The following is a 22,119-nucleotide window of genomic DNA, read 5'->3' as shown; positions in this document are numbered from 1 at the left end:
TTTAATGACAAGGAAACTGATGATCAAGGAGGTAAAATAATGTGTAGACCTATTTAGTTTGTTTTTATCTCCTGGCTATTCAATTTTAATGCCTGTGTTTCCTCAATTAAGTCATATTGCTTAATTACTTGGTAGAGTGTGTCTGAGCTAGGAACTATTCAAGAATAGAAACTTGCTGTTTGTTCAGAGTGACCTTCCTTGTCCTCCATTAGCGGCTTTTTACCCCAAAGTAAAACTCCACCTCATTTTATAATAGTTTTCATCATTTTCAATTGATTTTAATTCTATTAAATATCCCTCTTCTCGGGACCCCTGAGTGGCTCAGTCGGTTCTGTCCCACTCTTGTTTATGACTTAGGTCCTAATATTGCAAACTGTTGCACAGAGCCTGCTTGGGATCCTCTCTCTCCTTCTCTCTCTGCCCTCCCCTTGCTTGTGCTCTCTTTCTCTCAAAATAAATAAATATTAATAAATAAATAAATAAATATCCCTCTTCTCTCATTAGACTATGAGCTCCACAGACTTGTTGTGTGCTCCCTGATAAATCCCATCTTTTAGGGGCGCCTGGGTGGCTCAGTCGGCTAAGCGGCCGACTTCAGCTCAGGTCACGATCTCGCGGTCCGTGAGTTCGAGCCCCGCGTCGGGCTCTGTGCTGACAGCTCAGAGCCTGGAGCCTGTTTCGGATTCTGTGTCTCCCTTTCTCTCTGACCCTCCCCCTTTCATGCTCTGTCTCTCTCTGTCTCAAAAATAAATAAATGTTAAAAAAAATTTTTTTAAATAAATAAATCCCATCTTTTAGCACAATATCTAACATAGAATATTTAGTCAGTATGTGTTGAGTGTCAGAATAAATGGCTGGTCATATGTCCTGAATACCATCTATATAGAGAGTATAGGCAGAAAATGGAACCAAACATCTCAAACACTTGTTCCCCTAAATTCCTGTGTGAAAGGCCCTGGTGTATATAATACCTAATAATATTTTGTTTGTAGTGTGGTCTAAATGTGTTTGCAGAACAAATTTTACTAGTTTCAATGATGCCCGTTCTTCTCAGATGGAAAGTTCCCCAGAAGTCTATATTCTTAACATAGTTTTACTTTTCTTAGCCCTTCTCAGCAAGGTGGTACAAAATACTTTTGTCAAGTGGCACTGGGTATACATTTTCTTCAGAGTATTAGTTAATAATTAGGAGAGCATCTTAAGAGTGCCTTGTGATGTAACCCAACTACACCCATAGTTGGATTTTCTTCAATCCTGTTATTTTCACCTAAGGTCTTCATCCATACTCTAGCATTAGAAATAGACATATTCCACTAGACTTCCTTCTATGTGTTTCTTTGGTTGCTTTCTGCATCCCCATTACATACCTGTTTGATCTAAAAAGTCTCTGCTATAAACTTTGGACAATGACCTAGATTTGTGGCTTATAATGTCAATAGCTGTAACGGACTTCATGAGAGAACATTTTTGTCACTTACAACTTGACAATTCAAATACTCAGCTGCAATACCGGACCATCTTGACTTTATTTTCCAGGAGATAGAAGCACATGTAACACCACGAGCACCTGGAAGAAAAAGCCCTCAAAGAGCTTTAGGGACATGATTTACTCACATCAGACACCCATTATAGTATTTTCAGCATCTCCTCAGTCAACTGTAGAGCATCACACTGGAAGAAATTCTAAGAAGTTCTCTAGAAAAGATGTGCACTAGGTCAAAACTTTACTGCATCTATGGGATTAACTTCCCTTGTTTGGGACTTACATCGCTCACAAGGATGTTCCAATGAAGCAGAATGTACGGTAGGTATGAGCACAGAGTGTGTAACCAGCATTCCTGAGTTTAAATTCGACTCCAACTCATTAATACAGCTGTGTAACAAGTGGACAAGCTACTCAACCATTCTAGGCCCCAGTGTCCGTATTTGTAAAATGCAGATGATAATAATGAGACCCTAAGGCACATCGCTATGATGATTAAATTAAATATTTCAGGGTGGCCAGAAATACTATATAAGTATTTGTAAAAAACAAAAAAAACCAAAAAACAAACGAAACCAAAACAAACAAACAAACAAACAAAAAGCCCACATAACCATTTATTCCAGACTTAAAATCTATTTCATTGGCAGAAGTAAAGATTCTATTCTAAAAATGTATCTGTGAATTTCATTTATCTTATATGTGGGGTTTTGTGTACGATGAGACTAGGAGATCTGGGCACCTTAGTATTCTGGTTATTCACAGTCACTCTCTAAATGTTTTTTTTACATTTTTTTATTTTTGAGAGACAGAGACAGAGCGTGAGTAAGGGAGAGGCAGAGACAGAGAGAGACAGAATCAGAAGCAGGCTCCAGGCTCTGAGCTGTCAGCACAGAGCCCAACGCGGGGCTCAAACCCACGAACCGTGAGATCATGACCTGAGCCGAAGTCGGACGCTTAACCGACTGAGCCACCGAGGCGCCCCTCACAGTCACTCTCTAAAAGAGGTGACACAGATGAAGACTTTATTACTCTCTTCATTTTCCAGAAGATGCAGCTGAAGCAGACACTTCAGACCATTCCCCAAATCTTAAGAGCCGTTTAACTGTAGAATATGGATTATAAGCACTTTTCCTTCATTTTCTATCAATCTATACTACAAATCTGTCCAGGTGCTCTATTTCCCTTAAAAACAAAAATGAACAATTTGGTTTTGGAATGCGAAGATACCAGCGAAGAGAACAGATACTTTAATTTAGAGACATTCGGAATTAAAGCTAAAATTGTCTAAAATTGTCTCACACACACGAAAATTGTCTCACACACACGAAATCTGGCTGGTGGAGGGTCCATGAGGTGCCAAACGTGTGGCACTGTTTATTTCGGCACAAAACATCACCAAACTTCTGGCTTAGCGGGCCTTCATTTGGAATATTGCTCTGTCCACTGGCTGTACCAATTCCAGATGAGGCTAATGAGCCCTTCACTCTCTTTCAAGTTTCTCTTTCCTGACCTGAACGAGGCATTGGTGAGGAAAAGAGTCCTCAAATTTTTGGCAGAGATATTTAAATAATAAAGCTTTGGTGCGGAGGCAGGTGGACCTAAATCTCGTCCGCCACATGTACGAATTACTTCCAGCAAGGATGGACCTTGGGTTACTCTGAGTCCAACCACATCCTATCCTCTTTGCCCTAAGAAATTCTGAAAGAACTGGATTCCAAATTTTCTAAGCTTTTTTTGATTCTTTATTTTTATTTCTTATAAAATGTGGAGTCTATAGAGTCTTTGTACCACCTAGCCTCTATTTCACAAGCAAACTTACTTAGTATATACCCTAAAGAGTCATGTATCACCACTCCTACAACAATGTGCAGCATGCATCGAAAGCCAGCACTTTCCAGGACCTTATTTTTCTGTTCTGAAAATTCTCAGCTCAAAATTCTCCGTTCTTCTGGTCTTTTCATATATAATATTTTCCTCATTCTTTTAATAATATTCTGTCTTCTCCTCTGGGCCCTCATTAAAGTCTTAATTTCCTGCTTTAAGTATTCAACCCCAAAGATGAAAGAACACTTTATAACCTTAATTGCACCGCTATTCCCAAGAGAATTCCTAGTGATCTATGTGTACATCTCACGGATTCAGATTTACTTGTCGTAAAAGAAACACGCCACATTGCTGATCATGGTTGATAACTATTGAATCATTTTGTGGACAACGTAACCGAAGGAATACCTTCTAGCGTAGTTATTTGGACTTCTTTATTTGGACTTCCTATACATCTTCGTGTGAGGCATCGAACACCCATATCTCTATCTGCCAATTTCTCTAGCTTGGCTTTTTAAAATTAAAACCTTGTGATCGGTTCTGAACTTGTCTAGAAACTACAGCGTGTCGATATGACTGTGTTTCAGGAAAGACTCCCTGGTTGTGACCGTAAGAAAATGACCCTGAGCAGGTTAAACCTAAGATAATTTATTGGAAGGTCCCCAGCGACTCTCAATCCACAGGAGAATGGACCACCAACTTAGAAATAAGGAGTACCAAGGCAGCTCTGGAGGCTGTGAACCGGAAAAGGAGCCACAAAATTTGCCACCATAGGAAAGTGGTCAAGGTAGCACTTTTGCTACATCTGGTCCAAGGTGCAAGAATGATACCAGTAGCCAACATTCATCCACTACCATGCGTTCACATCTGTTAGCGCGTTGGTCCTCTTCACAAACTCTTGAGTTCGGTGTTGTCATTCTCCTCAGTTATAATGGAGCCAACTCAGGGTACCTAAGCTACCTGTTTACTGCCACACACCTATTAGGTGATAATCAGGATTCAAGTGGCATCAGTATGTCACTTCTTGTAAGAGAACTCTAAGAATTTTCAGTCCCTTTGATCTTCTCAAAATTCAAATCTAACGCCAAGGTCAGCAGATTAGCCTAGTTTGAGTTTTCTTTCCACTCTCTGGCCAGCAGAGGAAGAAACTCTAATTACAGTCTCACCAGCCTAATTCCAATGAGGAAGGGCTAATTTCTCATAATGAAATTAAGGCACTGCTCGAAAGAAGAAATGGATGTCTGTGAGCCAAAAATAAAAAGGTGTGCTATAAAAAGCCTGTCCTTCAGGCACTCCACTGAAATGAATACTTGAGGTTGCCTCCTTTATTTAATAATACCGGACTAGGTAAAGATACTAATCTATTTTACATTGCTATGTTTAGTTGGATGAGAAAAAGATGCATAGGTAGCTACATTTGGATTATAGACCGTCCTCCGCTTACGAAGGTTTGACTCTCAGTTTTTCAACTTTACAGTGGTGTGAAAGTGAGAGGCATTCAGTGAAAACCGTATGTTGGATTTTGGATTTAGATCTTTTTCCCAGGTGAGGGATGTGCAGGAGAATCCTCTCTCATGCTACTGGGCAGGGGGAGGTAGCCACAGCTCCCAGTCAGCCAGGCCATCACCAGGCTCCCTACCATTCTGTACCCATCCGCCCATTCTGGTTTCACTTTTAGTCCAGGCGTCGGTAAATTACATGGCTATTCAACACTTCATTATAAACTAGTCTTTGCGTTAGATGATTTTGCCCCACCGTAGGCGCACGTAAGGGTTCTGCGCATATTTAAGGCAGGCTAAGCTATGTGTATGTTAGGCACGCTGGGTGCATTTTTGACTTCAGACATTTCCTACTGAAGGTAGGTTTATTAGCACTTATCCCCATTGCAAGTCAAGGTAGATCCATACAGCAGGATAAAGAGACCTTGATTGAAACGGTTTTCACTCTGTAACTGTAAAATTGCTTATCTTCCAAATAAAACGATCACCGTTATAACCGAGGGAAGTGTCCGCAGTGTGGAAACAGCAAAGCTATTGACAAGGATTGTTTTAAGAACAGGAGGCCTTCCTCAAGGAGAGTCTAGAGGAGTTATTTCTGAAAAGGAAAAAGAGTTACAAACTATCTTCTTTCTGCCACACAACACAGAGCATCTTTCAAGGTCGCTATGAGTGCATGCATTTGAGATGCGATGGAATATGCAATTATTCATAAAACTAATTCATTGGCTGTGGGAAAAGAAACCTTGAAATAAATACATGCCTGGTGTTTTAAGGTAAGAACATTATTCAAATACGTGGATTATGCTGGCATTGTTTAACTAGGCTGAGGTTTCTTGCTTTTTTTGTTTGCTTCTTTAATGTGATTTGCTAATTTCATGCTTCCAGAATGTCAACAAGGGTAATAAAACAGCAATTTAAGGCCGCATTAAAAGCTGAACTAAATGGCACCATTCTACTGAAGACATTAAAACAAAATTACAGCATGTCCTCCTATCAGAAGGCATCTTTGTGGCTTTAATGCAGAATGGGGGGGGGGGGTGGAAGAGCTTTATTTCCCTCTCTCTTCTTCTACCCGAGGCAATTGTAGCTCTGTGGGACTAGATGCCCTGGACTGTTCTTGCCCAAATCATTCTTGTTGGGATGATTCCATTCTCTTTTCGCTTGCACATTCACTTTCTCCTTAGGGCAGTCCTTGTAGTATTTAAGGACAAATTATTTGTGTACAGAGACAGTGGAACCACATTCTCCACTTTCTTGATGGGATCTCACTGGAAGGAAGCTCACCTGGGCATTTCAGGATGATGAACTTATTTCGTCTCTATGCATCAGTGTATTTAGTGTTGCCAATGTTTAAGACATTGTATGGGGGACTTTCCTTCCCACTCCCTCAAACCTGCACATACATGCCCTGCAGGCAAGGCAGCAACAATGCTCTCTGAAGTGCTCCCTCTTTCCTAATCAATTTCATGTAGCTTTCCCCATCAGTATGCACCATTAGTCAGTTTTTGTAGCATACTTTGTGAAAATTTGTAAGGTCATCTTTACATCATCTTCCTCAAGTAGAGACAGAAGGGAAAAGCCGATGAAGGACACCAGAAACATGGGACTCGTATTCAGAAAAAGACTAAAGACACATCTAAAAGTAATTTCAAGTGCTTGTTAGTATTGGTACTATTTAAAGCACTTTCCTACTCAGTGTCTTAGTGTAGCCACATGTTACATTGTTGCGGTAGGAAAAGAAGACGTTCCTTAACTTCACAGGAAAGAAGCTAAGAGTGTAAGTCAGGGGTTCAATGATGTGAGGTTTCTTCTAAAATAATGAATATAGCTGTAAAGCTTCAGGGAGAATTCTGTGTTTAGGAATTATGCAGAAAATTCAGGATTCTTCTTGGGCAAATCACTAATGCCAGCCTTAAATGATATTTTTATGAATGTGAGCTCTCAAGAATTTTTATGCGTCTCAGAAAATTTGAAAGACACGTAAGTCTTGCTCTCATATACAAGGATAACACATATTAAATTTTGTTAGTTTTTAAGCTGTGTGATCTGTTGATCTTGACCACGTTTCATTAGCATCCCAACCAAGGGCCACTCACTCTATTTTTGTTATAAATGTTTGAGATATGCTAACATATGATGCCTATCACAGTAGTTTCATAATGACTGTCTTTCTAATAAAATTGGAGGTGTAGGAGTAACATGAGGCAAGATTTAATACTTTGGACAGAATTTTACCAAGTATTCTGGAGACAAGTAGATCTAGAAAGAAACAATTCTCCATAGGAATTAATTCCTTACATCTCAAATGATCGTTCTTGCGTATAAGTGAAAGTAATTGAATGTCAAAGCAATCTAAATAAAATCCTAGTGATCTAAGAAAGCCAATGTGACATTTAAACAAGTAATTACAGTAAATACTGGATATTGGTTGCCTGCTATTGGCTGGCCATACTTCTAACCCATTCTAAAGCTTTCTTCCTGAAAAGTGAATTCAGTCATAATCACTGGCCTCTCTGCTGTTTCCCTCATCCTGACCGAGGGGAGACCAAGTGACTTACCTGATCAGTAATTTGTGAAGTTCATGTTTGGCTCAGCTCTGCCCTTTATTTGGCTTGAGAGCAAGATTGGTCCTGAAAAGTGTGAGTTCCCTTTTGCTCCTTCCTGGGCTGAATGTTGCCCAGACCCTTAATGTTAACTGGTGCTCTGTTCCACCTCTGCCTATGCCTGGTGGATAAAATTTGCCCAATTCTGGAATTTACTTGGGAGACTCATTCGGCTGTCGCTCAAAGCCACCTTATCCCCATTGACGTTAAGGACATTTTGGCCTCCATATTTACTCTTTCTCTTCTCTCTCAAAGTGTTCAGAACCTGGTAGAGAATGGAGATGCTATTCACCGAGGGCCCCTTTGAAGACCTGAGGTTTGCAGCACTGAGGACAAAAGTGTCTTAATCCATTGAATCCACTCAATGGCCCTTAAAATGTCTCTTATTCTCAGTTTGCAAACGACAAAGCAGAAGCTCAATGATTAAAATACTCAATGCCATATTGTAAATGGTTAACAAGGATCTGAAGAAAATCTGCTTGTCTCTAAGTCCCATGTTCTTAACTTTCCAGTCTGCTTCCTAAGGTACTGTGATGGAAGATGATTGGCTCTTGCTCCCGTCCCCCTCATGAGTAACTGGAGTCAAGCAGGTATGAAGTTAATTGCCCAAGGTCATGCAACTCATCCCTGACTTCCTCAAGGCTTGCAACCGGGTTTCTGCACTTGCCTTCTTCCATAAATTTGTAATCAAGACGAGGAACTGAAGCAAAGCATCATTTTGCCAGGTGTGGCTAAAGTCTTTCATAAGAAATCTGATGCCACGTTTGCATTTGGCCACAGGACATAGAAACTGCAGAAGCATAATTAAATATCTATTTTCAACTTGGGTTAAAACCAGAAAGAAAAAAACAACTGTTTTTAGTAGTAGAGGGCAGGGGAGAAGGAGGTTCAAAAAAAAGAATAATTTTTTGTTGTTGCTAAGGTGGAAAGAATTATGCAAAATCATTTATCTGCAGAATATGAACATAAATTATTTTCGTATTGCTAATGGTAATACACAAGTCTATTCCGATGGTGTTATTGTTTCATTAAGAACAGATTTGATGGGACGCCTGAGTGGCTCAGTCGGTCGGCATCTGACTTCCACTCAGGTCATGATCTCTCGCAGTCTATGGGTGAGTCCTGCATCAGGCTCTGTGCTGACAGCTCAGAGACTGCAGCCTGCTTTGGATTCTGTGCTTCCCTCTCTCTCTCTCTCTCTCTCTGCCCCTTCCCTGCTCATGCTTTCTCTCTCTCTCAAAAATAAATAAACATTTAAAAAATTTTTAATAAAGAACAGATTCGATGATGAAATTGATGTTTTCTGACTTGACTTACAAGTCCAATCCCTGTATATCTATCTATGACTGCTACAGGGGGTGATACAACTCAACAATTTAGTTAACCTGGTTTTTCTGATATAACACCTTACAATCCTTCACAAACCCTTGGGTGCACTGACAATTTCAATCTTATACTAAAGTATATGCACTTCAGTGCTCTCCTCCATACATACATTTACAAATAAGATAGAAATTATATAACTGGCATCATTCAAATATCTTCCATAAAATATTCTTCCATGTATATCAATTAGCTATTACTGCTAATTCTTGAAAACCTACTGGCTTAAATAAGCAGCTATCTGTTACTTCTCATAATCCTAGTGGCTAGGTGAATTGAACTGTTGTCTACAATCAACTGAGGGCTGGTTATAAGGTTTTGCTGATGATGTTTGTGTTCTCACACACGTCTCAGGCTTTGACTAAAATTTTTTGCCTGTGTTCCGTATGTTTTTTCATTCTCCAGCAGGCTAGCCCAGCCTTGTCCCCAGGCTAGCTCAGATCTGTTCTAACAATTATTGCAGAGAAGCAAGAAAAAGAAATGTAAATGTGCAAGAGATTCTGCAAGCCTTGGTTTATATCAAGCCTCCAAATATTCTATTGGCCAGTCAGGTAACATATTGAGCCAGAGTCAGACAGAGAGGACTACAGGGTAAAAATTGCAGGGCAAAGGGTGTGGTTATAGGGAGGTCATATTTTTTTAAAGTTTATTTATTTAATTGAGAGAGAGAGAGCGAGCGCAAGTAAGGGAGGGACAGAGACAGGGAGAGAGAACCTCAACGTGGGGCTCGAACTCACAAACTGTGAGATCTTGAGCTAAGCCAAAATCATGAGTCAGACACTTAACTGACTGAGCCACCCAAGTTCCCCTGTAGGGAGGTCATTAATAGAACCCATCAATGCTATTATTGTGCAAGACGATGTCAAATATCTGATGGGTTAATAAAAGTGTGTATTATATTGGCTAAACTCTGATGGTATTTATAAGCAATTTAATGCTGACCAGCAGCCTATTGTTATTCTTATTACTGCACATATAACCGGCTTTAGCAGTTTGAATCATAAGTCACCTTGGTAGGTTAGATAACATCTGAGTGAAGAAAGAAGGGTGGGAGTCAACCCTAGGAGTACTTTTAGGTATGTGTGACTGTTTTCTAATGGCTATTTTCTTAATTTTTTTCCAGCTTCTTTATTAGGAGATACCTTACATACAGAAACCGCACGTAACCAATGTATGCAATTTGGTGAGTCTAGACAAACGTACACATTCATGTTACCATTGTTGCAGCCCGGGTAAGAAAACATACTCGTCAGCGTTCAGATTTGTCCTGTGTTTCTTTGTGGTTTTTGTTGTTGGTGTTGTTATTGTTTTTGCTATTTGTTGGTTTTTTTGTGTGGTGAAGACACTCACCACTCTCCTCCTAATAAACGATTTCTTGGATATGGCACACCAAAAGTACAGGCAACAAAAGCCAAACTACATAAGTGCGACTACAACCGAGGAAAAAGCTTGTGTGCAACAAAGGCAACATACTTTCAAACCGTATATCTGATAAGGGGTTAATTTCCAAAACATATAAGTAATTCATAGCAATAATGGCAATAATAATAATAACCCAATTAAACAATGGACAAAGGACCTTTTGCCAAAGACATACAAATGGCCAGTCAGTATACAAAAAGATGCTCGACATCAATCATCAGGCAAATGCAAATCGAAACCACACTGAAATATACCACCTCACACCTATGAAGATGGCTATTACCAACAACAACACAAGTGTTGGCAAGGTTGTGGAGGGATTGAAAGCCTTGTGCACTGTTCGTGGGAATGTAAATTGCTACAGCAATGAAAGATAGTGTGGAGGTTCCTCAAAAAAAAATACAAGTATTATAATAATCCAGCAATCCCATTTCCAAAGGAACTGAAATCAGGATGTTGAAGAACTCCCAAGTTCACTGCACTATTTTTCACAATAGCCGCAATATCAAAACAACCCATATGTCCACTGACAAATGAATGGGTGAAGAAAATGTGGCATATTCACACAGTGGAATATTATTCAGCCTTCAAAAGGAAGGAAATCCTATCATTTGTGACAAGCTGGATGCCCCTGGGAGACACTAAGCTAAGTGAGATAAGTCAGTCACAGAAGGACAAGTACTTCCTGATTCCTCTATATAAGGCATCTGAAGTAGTTAAAGGTATAGAAATAGATAACTTAATGGTGATTATTAGGGCATGGAGGAGGAGATACTGTCCAATGTGTAGATCTGTGGCACAGCACAGTGTCTATAGTTAACAATAAGGTATTGCGTACATAAACATTTCTCTATTTTCTTGAATGAGTCAAATAATCATCTTTAACACCAGGACTGATAAATATCTTGAACAGTGATTTGAGGGCTTAGGACTGTGTCTTGTGACTTTGGTGTTCCTTTCCAACTCTAAATCAGTATAACAAAGCTTTGCTTCTAGGCAAATTTCACTAAATGAACACCAGTTACAATTGAGGTGGATTGAACTCACTTTTGTTTGCATCTGATTCCTGATTATATCTTTCCAATCACTTAGTTACTTTAATCAATTATCTGTTGAAGCAACGTGGTTCTAGATGTAATATTAACAGCGAAATTAAATGAGAGAAAACATGTGGGATTTGGAGCATTAAGCACACAACTAATTCAATAATTTTGAATCCATTGACTTAGGTTTCACTTTATTATGAACATTCATATTGATATTGAAATTAAACAAGAATGCTAGTTTGTGGGTTGAGTGTATCAGCCTTTAACTTACTGTCACTCTTATTACTGGATGATTTATACTGGGAAAAGAAATGAGGTTGATAACATCATTCACATAGGCTAAACTTATAGACACAAACTATAATGCCTGAAACTGTCATCTGATTACATCTATATGGTAGGACTTGGGGGATATGTTGGATAGCACTGGAAAATATTGACCTTCCTGACTTTGTGATTGTGTTGCCTGTTAATACTAAAAATGTAAAGACCGTATGCAGCTATGGAATACAAATCTTTTAGAAACTTGCCATGGGAAGAGCAAATAGTAACTGAATGCATAACAACATAAGACATGACATGTGGAATCATACAGACTTGAGTTAGAATCTTAGTTCTACATGTGTTAACTATGATTTACTGGATTTTTCTAAGCCTCAGTTTCCTATATGCAAAGCTGGGAATAATTATTGATTCTCCCAGCAATTCAGTGGGAGAATCAAATGTGATAATGCATGTAAAATTCAAAGAGCAGTGTCCCTGTGTATTGTAAGTGCGTACTACATTATTCTTTAATAAAACTCATGGAGAATATAGAAAACATATACAAGTGATTATAATGGATACCTAAAAATTCATAACAATGGTAGCTTAAATGGGTTTGTTTAGCGTATCGAATACTGCAGTAGTATGTTAAATGAGCACGTAAACTTAATTGAAATTTAATCTATTTAATTCAAAATTAAGCCTTCTTTGCAACTTGGCAGTTATCCCAGGAGAAGTGTGGAATTGCACAGGTTTGTGATTTATGCTCACAAGGGCCCTGGATTCTGATATTTTTCTTGTGGAGCCAGCAACTAGGAGAAGAGTTTTCTATTTTGTGGTGGTTGCTAAAAACTGGTGTATAAAGTGCATCCCCTCTCATTTCAGTGGTTTGTGCATAATGAAAGCACATGAGTTCATCAAATATGTAATTTTTTAAATGTTTATTTACCTTTTGAGAGAGGGGGTGGAGGGGCAGAGAGAGAGGGAGACATAGAATGTGAAGCAGACTCCAGACTCCGAGCTGTCAGCACAGAGCCTGACGTGGGGCTTGAACTCACGGACTGCAAGATAATGACCTGAACTGAAGTCAGATGCTTAACTGACTGAGCCACCCAGGTGCCACCAAATATGTAAATTTAAACAATCTTAAAGATTCTAATTTAGGTTATGGCAGGGGACCAAGAAATGTGCATTTTTATAAGTGTCACAGATAACTCTGGTGTAGGGAGTTAGAAGCAATGCTTTGAGAACCACTGCAAAATGATCTGCTTTGAGTATCTTAAAAATAAAAGCCTGGAAGTCCAGGCTGGAGAGAGAGGAACATCAGGATTTGGAGAAGACAGAAGCTTGATTGAAATGGGGCTGATGTTAAGTCAATGTTTTCATCTTTGAAGGTGTTTGACAATCTATAGTCCCTTGATTGTGATGGGAAATGCATTGATGGTGAACTTGATCATCACTGAGTAAAGACAGGAGATACATGTGAATGCTTGTGTGTACTAAGGTTAGGATCAATATCAGTTCATGGTGAGGGTGGGTTTGGTAGATATATTGAAAATGAAAGAAACCATCTATGGAGGAATAACAAAATTAAATTTCCTGTTATGCCCATTAACAACGCAAAGGGCTTCACCTAAGGATTTAAGAGTTTAAAATACTTGGGGAATATTGAAATTCAAAATCTAGAGCATTTTGTATAGATACAGTAATTATCTTTTTTTAATGTTGATTGATTTATACTGAGAGAAAGAGCATGTGTGCAAGCTGGGCAGGGGAGTGGGGGCAGAGGGAGAAGGAGGGAGAAACCCAACCAGGCTCCGTGCCATTAGAGTAGAGCCCATCAGAAGGCTCCATCTCAGTAACTGTGAGATCATGACATGAGCAGAAATCAAGAGTGGGAAGCCTAACGAGTTGACCGAACCATCCGGGTGCCCCTTGCACAATAATTACCCACTATACCACATGGAATCCATTTTAAAATTCCTTTTAAAAATGATTAAATCTCTATTATGTGACACACCCTGGATATTTATCTACATACCAGATCCTAAAAGTAAAGCCCTGAGAGAATGATTTCTTTAGGAAATACATCCATTTCAATGCCCAGGTCAAAGCTCTCCTACACTGAAAACAAAACAAAACAAAAAATAATCAGTATTTTTTAAACAAGTGAAGTTAGTTTTTTCTCAATAAAATAAAAATGATAAATTACATTGAGAATAATTTTGACATAATATGGGAAAATTACGAAAACCCTTGGATTCTTCTATGCCTTTGATATAAAATTTGTTTTATCAAAATAATCAATGGTAAGTGATATAGTATGATATTTTTCACATGAACATTTGTGAAAATGATTTGTAAACTGAATGATAATATAAAAATGTAGATAATTATTATTTTTCAAATGAACATTTGTGAAAATGATTTGTAAACTGAATGATAATATAAAAATGTAGATCATTATTACATGCTGTCCCCTGAATAACACAATTCAGTACAGAAAATATGATGCGTGTAAATCAAGGTAATTTAGACATACTGAATAAAGAATGATAGGAATTATTGTAAAAGAAACAAGGCTTATTAAATATTCACTACCTATCAAACACTGTTCTATATACTTGTATTTCTTTTTCTTCCTTCCTTCCTTTTCTTTCTTCCTTCCTTCCTTCCTTCCTTCCTTCCACTCTTCCTTCTTTCCTTTTTTTCTTTTCCTTTCTTTTCTTTTCTTTCTTTCTCTTTTCTTTCTTTCTTCCTTCCTTCCTTCCTTTCTTTCACTCTTCCTTCTTTCCTTTTTTCCCTTTCTTTTCCTTTCTTTTCTTTCTTTCTCTTTCTTTCTTTCTTTCTTTCTTTCTTTCTTTCTTTCATTTTCTTGGTAGGCTTCATGCCCAGTGCAGAGTGCAACATGACTTGAACTCCGGACCCAGGGATCAAGACCTTAGCTGAGATCAAGAGTCGGACACTTAACTGACTGAACCACTCAGGATCCCCTATTAACTTTAATTCTTAAGTCCTGCAAGGAAACTGTTTTGGGCCCCATTTTACAACCGGTAACGGAAACACAGAGATGTTAAGTAACTTGTCAAGGATAGTACAACTTCAAAATGGCAAAACCAATATTTAAACTTAGACATTGCTGCACTTTTTCATTAAAATTCTCATAAATCTCTCTAGCATATAATGTGTATTCAGTGTTTACTTCCAATTGCATACAGAAACAAATAAGTAGCTATGAAATGTGTGATGCTTTCTTTAAAAAGGATTTGGAACTGCTCATATATATTAATTATATTCTTCAACCTTGATCCCTTAACCAGCTCTACTGTTCCCCTTGCAACATTATCATGTCATTAATTCATTTAGCAACCCCAACAGAATGAAAACATAAATTTCCTGTGGGCCCAACCTAAATTGTCAGATCGTTTTTATTTATTTATTTATAATTTTTTTTCTTTAAATGTTTATTTTGAGACAGAGAGAGACAGAGCATGAATGGGGGAGGGGCAGAGAGAGAGGGAGACACAGAATCTGAAACGGGCTCCAGGCTCTGAGCTGTCAGCACAGAGCCCAATGCGGGGCTCGAACTCACGGACCATGAGATTATGACCTGAAGTCGGACACTTAACTGACTGAGCCACCCAGGCGCCCCTGTCAGATTGTGTTTAGTACAGATGTCCAGAGAATGAAGTTTCTTGATGATCACAGAGCATGTGAAGTCTCAACATCAGTGTCTTTCTCAGCAAATCCTCTGTAATTGCACCATTATTTTAGCAACAGAGATTTCTTTCTTCCCATGGAAAGTTTACAATAACTTGTGCTTTGTAATTATATAGGATTTTTTATTATAAAAATAGTTCAGTGTCAGCTAGAAGTAAATTCTGTCACAGTTCTAGTAAAATGTGCTGTAAAGTTAATTTTAAAGTAACACTTAAACCATCCCAACTTTGCAGCATCTAATTTCAATAGTTACACTGTCTTCTTTAACAATATAACATAAAATAATATATGCTAATTTATTTAACAAATAAAAAACAAAAAACCTGCTACATGACAGCCCCAGTATAATAGCACTCCTTAAGAAGCATGTTGGGGTAGCCTGTTAAAATATTTAAGTCCTTAATTACAAATCACTCCTCCTGGTTTTATGGTTGGTGTAAGTATCAAGCTAAACAGAGTGCTACGTAGCTACAAACAGATGGAATCAAATATAACTAAGAAAGTGGAGAAATAAAACAACTTCATTTTCCTTGCACATGTGGAAAATAGAATTAAAAATGCTGACCTAAGCACATTGTAGCTGAGGGAAGAACCTCCCCGATGAGACTAATTCAAGAAGTGAACATAGGCCAATAAAACCAAATTATGTGCCTTTTTCACATTTATGTTAATTTCTAATTTTCTTTTTATTTGTTTTTTCCCATACCTTTTAATCTTCATTTTGTTTGTTTTGTCTTAGACTTACTTCAATTTGCAGTGTTATTTTCAACTTACCTATTATTTTAAGGTAAACGCAGACCATGTCCCCAACCCTGTTCCTTCCAGGTAGGTGCTTAGAACATGAAAAAAAAATGGTACTGGGTGGTTACTATTATTTATTAATTCTTATTTAAAGTTTTTTGAATGTTTATTTTTACTTTTTGAGACAGAGAGAGACAGACTGTGAGCAGGGGAGGGGCAGAAAGAGAGGGACACACAGAATCTGAAGCAGGCTCCAGGCTCTGAGCTGTCAGCATAGAGCCTGACATGGGGCTCGAACCCACGGACCTCGAGGTCATGACCAGAGCTAAAGTCAGATGCTCAACCGACTGAGCCACCCAGGTGCACCTCTTATTTAAATTTTTATTAAAAAGTGGGTATGAATAAAAAGCATGCGTCAAGTACTAGAAGAAACATTACACCAAAGCTTGCACGTCTCACTCATAGTTTATCATAGAAAGATAAACTGGCAAAAAAAAATCAAATTTTTTCTGCTGTGACAACATTCAGTACTCAAAAGCAAGAAGCCAGAGAAAGAACTACCCACACACACCACAGATGGTGAGAAGATTTACAAGAGAGTAGGCTGAAAAATTATTTGAGAGAAAATGTAGCACAACTAGGGTAAATAACTGAGGTTCAAATGATGCTATCCTGAATCTGCCTACAGTTTACATGATTATATTTAGATCTTAACATGATAACTAATGTTTATCTACAATCGTGGGAAATAAAAAAAAATCAATCTTTTGGCATGTTCAAATTAAGTCATCCCTTGCTTTCTTAAAAATAAAATAAAAATTTTCCATAAATAAAAATGGTAGCCTTAAAAGGGTTGAGAAACTTAATTCTGCAAAAATATTCATTTCTTGTTGGTGCTGGATTTAAGAAAATGTGTGCTGTATGATTTGGCTGTTATCTTTAGGGGAGAGAAGAGTGAGCAAAGAATTTGGGTAGGTAAGGCAGGAGAAACTGAACTGAGATTCGCCATCCAAGGTAGCAGAGAACTCTTTTTGTCCCCTTTCAGAGGGTGTATTGGAAATATACAAGTGTGTGGGAAGGTATGAGGAGGGAGAAATAGCCACTGAGCATAAAGTAGGAGCCAGCAGAAGGCAGGAGGAAAGCTGTCACCAGGAAACAGATCAGCCTGCCCCTGAGTTAATGCCAATCATTTACCGTCTTGGCCTCAGATAAATTCAACAAGGGTATCAGATGACCTAAGAGGTCTCTACCAGCTGCCAAATTGGAGGAATTTGTGTCAAAGGGAAAATTCATGCTTCTAGATAGACCCATGACTTCTGATTGGATAGAAAGTTGCTGGTCTTGGCTCTCTTTCTTTCTTTTTTTTAAATTAATTTTAAAAAATGTATTTATTGTTGAGAGACACAGAGAGGCACAAGCAGGGGAGGGGCAGAGAGAGAGGGAGGCACAGAATCCGAAGCAGTTTCCAAGCTCTGAGCTGTCAGCACAGAGCCTGACAGGGGGCTGGAACCCATGAACTAGAAATCATGACCTGAGCCAAAGTTGGATACTTAAAGGACTGAGGCACCCAGGCGCCCCAGGTCTTGGCTTTCTTTGTTAATTTCTGTCCATTCTGTTTGGAAGCTGCCTAGATTTCCTGCATCCCCAAATAACAATGGCTTTTATTCTCATTCTTCCCCAAACATCTCTTGGGGTAATTGGTTTTCTTCTGAGAAGAGAGAACCAGCCATTCTCTGATTAGGTGCATAAAATCATTGTTTATTCTGGCATGGTGTTTTGTAGGCTCATAGAATGATAAAGTGGCAGGAAATCAGAATCACATAAGTCAGTTTCCTTAGTCCACAGCCAAAAAAATAAAAATAAAATGCCCAGAGACATTATGGAACCAACTCAGAGCCACACAGTCTTTACCAATAGATCTAGGAAGATTCCACATTGTTTAGCTTACAAACCATTAACTCTCCTCTTCACCACTATGTGGTTAATTTCTTATCACAAATTATATTCTAGTCTCCCTTGTTTCTCAAATATCATATTAAAATTTGGGAGCCTCTTTAATGCTTCCGCTTTTTAAAGCATTCTGTTTATTGATATTGGCTTTGAGAAAAATATGCTTAATGAGTATTTCATGAATCTAATTTTTGGTCAACCCCAAGTACTTTCTATTTGTCAATTTCTCATTTTCCTCTTTGCTCTCAAGCTTATAACTCCACCCTTTATCTTCCCTGAACTGCAATTGGTATTTATTAACCTCCATCCCTGTGCAATATGACTCTGCTGAATGTTGACTCTAACTGACGTGGAACAGGGGTGGGGGGTGGGGGTGGAGAGTGCAGGGTTGTTTGCCATTTGATATCAGGCGCAGATTTAGAATTTAGCATTCCTTTGTATTCTGCAAAGACTTAATTCACACTTCTATTTTTTGTACCAGAAAGGAAGATAGAACACCATACAGTGAATTTCTAGAATGCAAAATTACTTTGAGTCAGTATGCATTCACAGAATGCCATAAATGGATGGACTATTAGAGTTCAGTCTTCTTATCTATCCATCTTGTTTTCATTTATTGCACACCAGGCATTTATCAAGTTGCTTGCCGAAGAACTAAAGATGAAAGCACAGGCCTTTGAATGAACAATTCACACTTTATTAGGAGTGGCGGGAGGCAGAAAAGGGAGTAATCACCGTCACTGTCCACTATGAAGCTTCATACTAGGTTGTCTCTCAGTGTGCAACATCTGCAAATGGGCAGACCCAGATCCATTCAGGGAAAGCTTCCAGAAGGAAGCAAAGTCTGAGCCTGTTGGAGAATTATAAGACGTGAGCCAGGTGAACATGTAGAAGGAGGGCAGAGAGGAATACGAGACACAATTATAAAATCCAGAGCTTAGTAGAAGGAGCACGTTCAGGAAAATATAGTTTTGGAATGACTGGGCTGCCGAAGACTTCTTGAGAAAGGACGATAGGCATCTCCCATTCCTGTAGTTTCCTCCACGCCAAGCTAAAGAGTTGGACCTTCATATGAAAATTACAGGAAACCCTTGGAAGTCTTTAACTCAGAGAGCAACAGGATGAGGCTACGTTTTCGTAAGCTGCTGCTGATCGCAATATAAAAGATAAATTTGGCAGAGGTTGGGGTGTTTAGAGAGGTAAGACTAGAAAAATAGCAACCAGAGAGGAGCTTCTTATAATAAACCCAGAAAAAAAAAAAGATGAGGTCCTGAGTCAAGGCAGCCTCGGTAAGAGTGGAAAGTCAAGATGCACTGAAAACCATTAAGGCGAGAAAATGGATACTCCAGAGGACAGAGGGGCCTAAAGATGTGAAATTAATCAACCTGGGCCACGCACTTAATGAGTACCAGAGCTGCGATTGAAACCAGGTGCCCACCTCCAGTCAAGGAACATTTCTGCGACACCACTCTGCCTCTCCGAGTCTATGCTTTGACAATGACAATAATTAAATTTAAGATGGATGGTCTATTTATAGCAAAGGGCTCTATTTAAGAGACCCCATTTTTCCTCATTATCCAAGGAAAGTAAATGCAGGTGTTGATTCAAATAGAATAGGATGCTAGCAACTCCCTCAATGCTTGAACTTCTTGAAAACAAATAGGCGTTGGCTGTCCTTGATTTAACCTTAGAGCAGGTACCACTTCCCTTCACCAGTGAGCAAGGTGACAATAGATTTCCTGTCCTGTCTCCCCTGGACTTTTTGTTAACCCAAAGCAAGTTGTCAGAAGGTACTAATTCCAAGAAAGAGGCATCTCCAATCAAGCCCTTATTCCTAAAGAAATTTTGGGGGAGTAGATAGGAGTAAGAATCAAGGAAAGCAGTGGGGTAGCAGTAAATTACTACATCTCTGCATATGGCTCCTCCTCAGGCAAATGCAGAGATTATGTGAATGCCGCATCTTTACTGCAAGGCACAAATGGAGGGAAACGTGTGAAAGGGCTTGTAGGAAAGGAATGTGTGAAAATAGGGAAACTGAAAGTTAGGAGTTGTTACCATTCATTCCTCCAAAGTGAAGATGCTTTAAAAATAAGTTATTTTTATGTTTTGTTTTGGAAGGATTCCAGAGGTATGACGTTTCTTTGCCCAAATTTCTGTTTCTCCAAATAAAAGGTAGGTGCTTTTGGTATACGGAACACTATAATCACAGATTCCAAATTGTCCTCAACTCAGTTTGCTTATGCACATTTCTTAGGTTACTTGTGGTAAATGGTAGCTGCCCGAAATTTTGTGGGAAAGAGGATCACCTACGACTCCCACAACATCACTATCAGGTTATAGTGCAAGAAAGTCTCATATCGTGCATACAGATGTTTAATTATAATACAATATTATTATAATATCATAATTATTAATATTAATTTTTATTCTCAAAATCATTAGTAAATGCATGCAATGAAAACTGTTCATAAGAGCTGTTCTGCAGACTAGAGAAAGTCCCTGCACCTGGAGAGAACAGACACATTCCATGCTGCAGTGCTCATTAGATCTCCACAAAGATGTACACACAGACTCACACACACCATGTGTGTTCCACGTAAAGACATGTCCTGAATGCACTTTCATTGTCAAACAACCTTACAAACTGGAACACATAAATATACTTCTAGTACACAAGCAAGGAGGTGCAAAAGTATAAATGGTGGTGTCATGAAAACAGTGTTGGTGGAATGTCAGAAAAAGAGGTTGTTATTATATTGTAATTGATAGATGAGGGTGGAAGAGATAGAACCCTTGATCAGAAGTGAAAGATTTTGAAGGATACCTTGGAGATGCATTCACTTGAAGATTTATCTACGCATTTCTATGTTAGACGTTTTGAGAGTGAACAACCTAGGCTGTGAGTTCTTGCTTCTCACAGCACTGAAAATTTAACCCTACCTTTTGATTCTGGATCTAACAACACTAACATATTTTGGGGGAAAAATATATATACACACACACACACACACACATATATATATATATATATCATATATATTACATATATATTACATATATATCATATATATTACATATATATTACATATATATTACATATATATATCATATATATTACATATATATTACATACACATATATATGTAATGCATATATATGAAACATAATTTATGAAACATAATTTATTGAAACTGTGTCATCCATTACCAAATACATCCATACCCTCTCCTGCCATTCATTGAATCTCAATGTTTGAGACATTCTTTGTAGCCCTTCCTGCTCTTTTCCCCATCTCCAACTTCACTTTTCTAAATCCTGTTTATTTTGTGGGTCTCCACATACATACCCCCTACCCTTCTCTGATATCCTCCGCTAGTCAAATCTTGCCACTCTATTGTACGCTACATTTCCCTGTTGGTAACATTCATTACACTTGTGATTAACTATCCAAAGATAGGTTATATACTCCCTGGGGAAAGAGTTAATCACAACCTTCTTTACTGATGCAATGAAGGCAATGCTGGAAGAAGCAGAGGAACGAATAAGTGATATGGAAGACAAAATAATGGATAACAGTAAAGCTGAACAAGAGAGAGAAAGGATTATGGAGCATAAGAATAGACTTAGGGAACTCGCTGACTGCATAAAATGTAATAACATTTGTATTACAGGAGTCCCAGAAGAAGAAGAAGAGAGAAAAGGGGACAGAAAATTTATTTGTGGAAATAATAGCTGAAAACTTCCCTAACCTGCGGAATGAAACAGACAGATACAGAAGGCACAGAGAACTCCCATCAAAATCAACAAAAGCAGCCCAACACCAAGACGTATTATAATTAAATTTGCAAAATATAATGATAAAGAAAAAAATCTTAAAAGCCGAAAGACAAAAGAAGACCTTAACTTGAAAGGGAAGACCCATAAGGCTAGCTGCAGATTTCTCAACAGAAACTTGGCAAACCGGGAGTGGCATGATAGATTCAAAGTGCTGAACGGGAAAAATCTGCAGCCAAGATTACAATCTTCTTCACTGCTCCTTTAGGTTCATGAAACTGCTGCTATTCTATTGTTTTTGACTTAAAAACAGCAATTTCATGTGGTTCAAACTTTATATGCTTTAACACTTAGAAGAAAGAGTACCTGTCTGAATACTAACCACAATTATATGTCTTAGACTCTCT

At 38.4% G+C, this 22,119-nt stretch overlaps 1 long non-coding RNA gene across 1 annotated transcript; it reads left to right on the top strand.

The window, feature by feature from the left end:
* The first annotated feature begins 5,498 nt into the window (after window positions 1-5,498).
* LOC125167289 (uncharacterized) lies at window positions 5,499-21,742 on the top strand. The gene is made up of 4 exons (XR_007152742.1): window positions 5,499-5,582; window positions 7,925-8,002; window positions 9,919-9,978; window positions 21,610-21,742. It is a non-coding gene; the product is annotated as an uncharacterized LOC125167289 (long non-coding RNA).
* The last annotated feature ends 377 nt before the right edge of the window (window positions 21,743-22,119 follow it).

Source organism: Prionailurus viverrinus, chromosome B3 (genome assembly GCF_022837055.1).
Source record: "Prionailurus viverrinus isolate Anna chromosome B3, UM_Priviv_1.0, whole genome shotgun sequence".
Taxonomy (NCBI): domain Eukaryota; kingdom Metazoa; phylum Chordata; class Mammalia; order Carnivora; family Felidae; genus Prionailurus; species Prionailurus viverrinus.
Note: the sequence above shows the minus strand (reverse complement) of the source record. Positions and strands in the feature narration are given on the sequence as shown.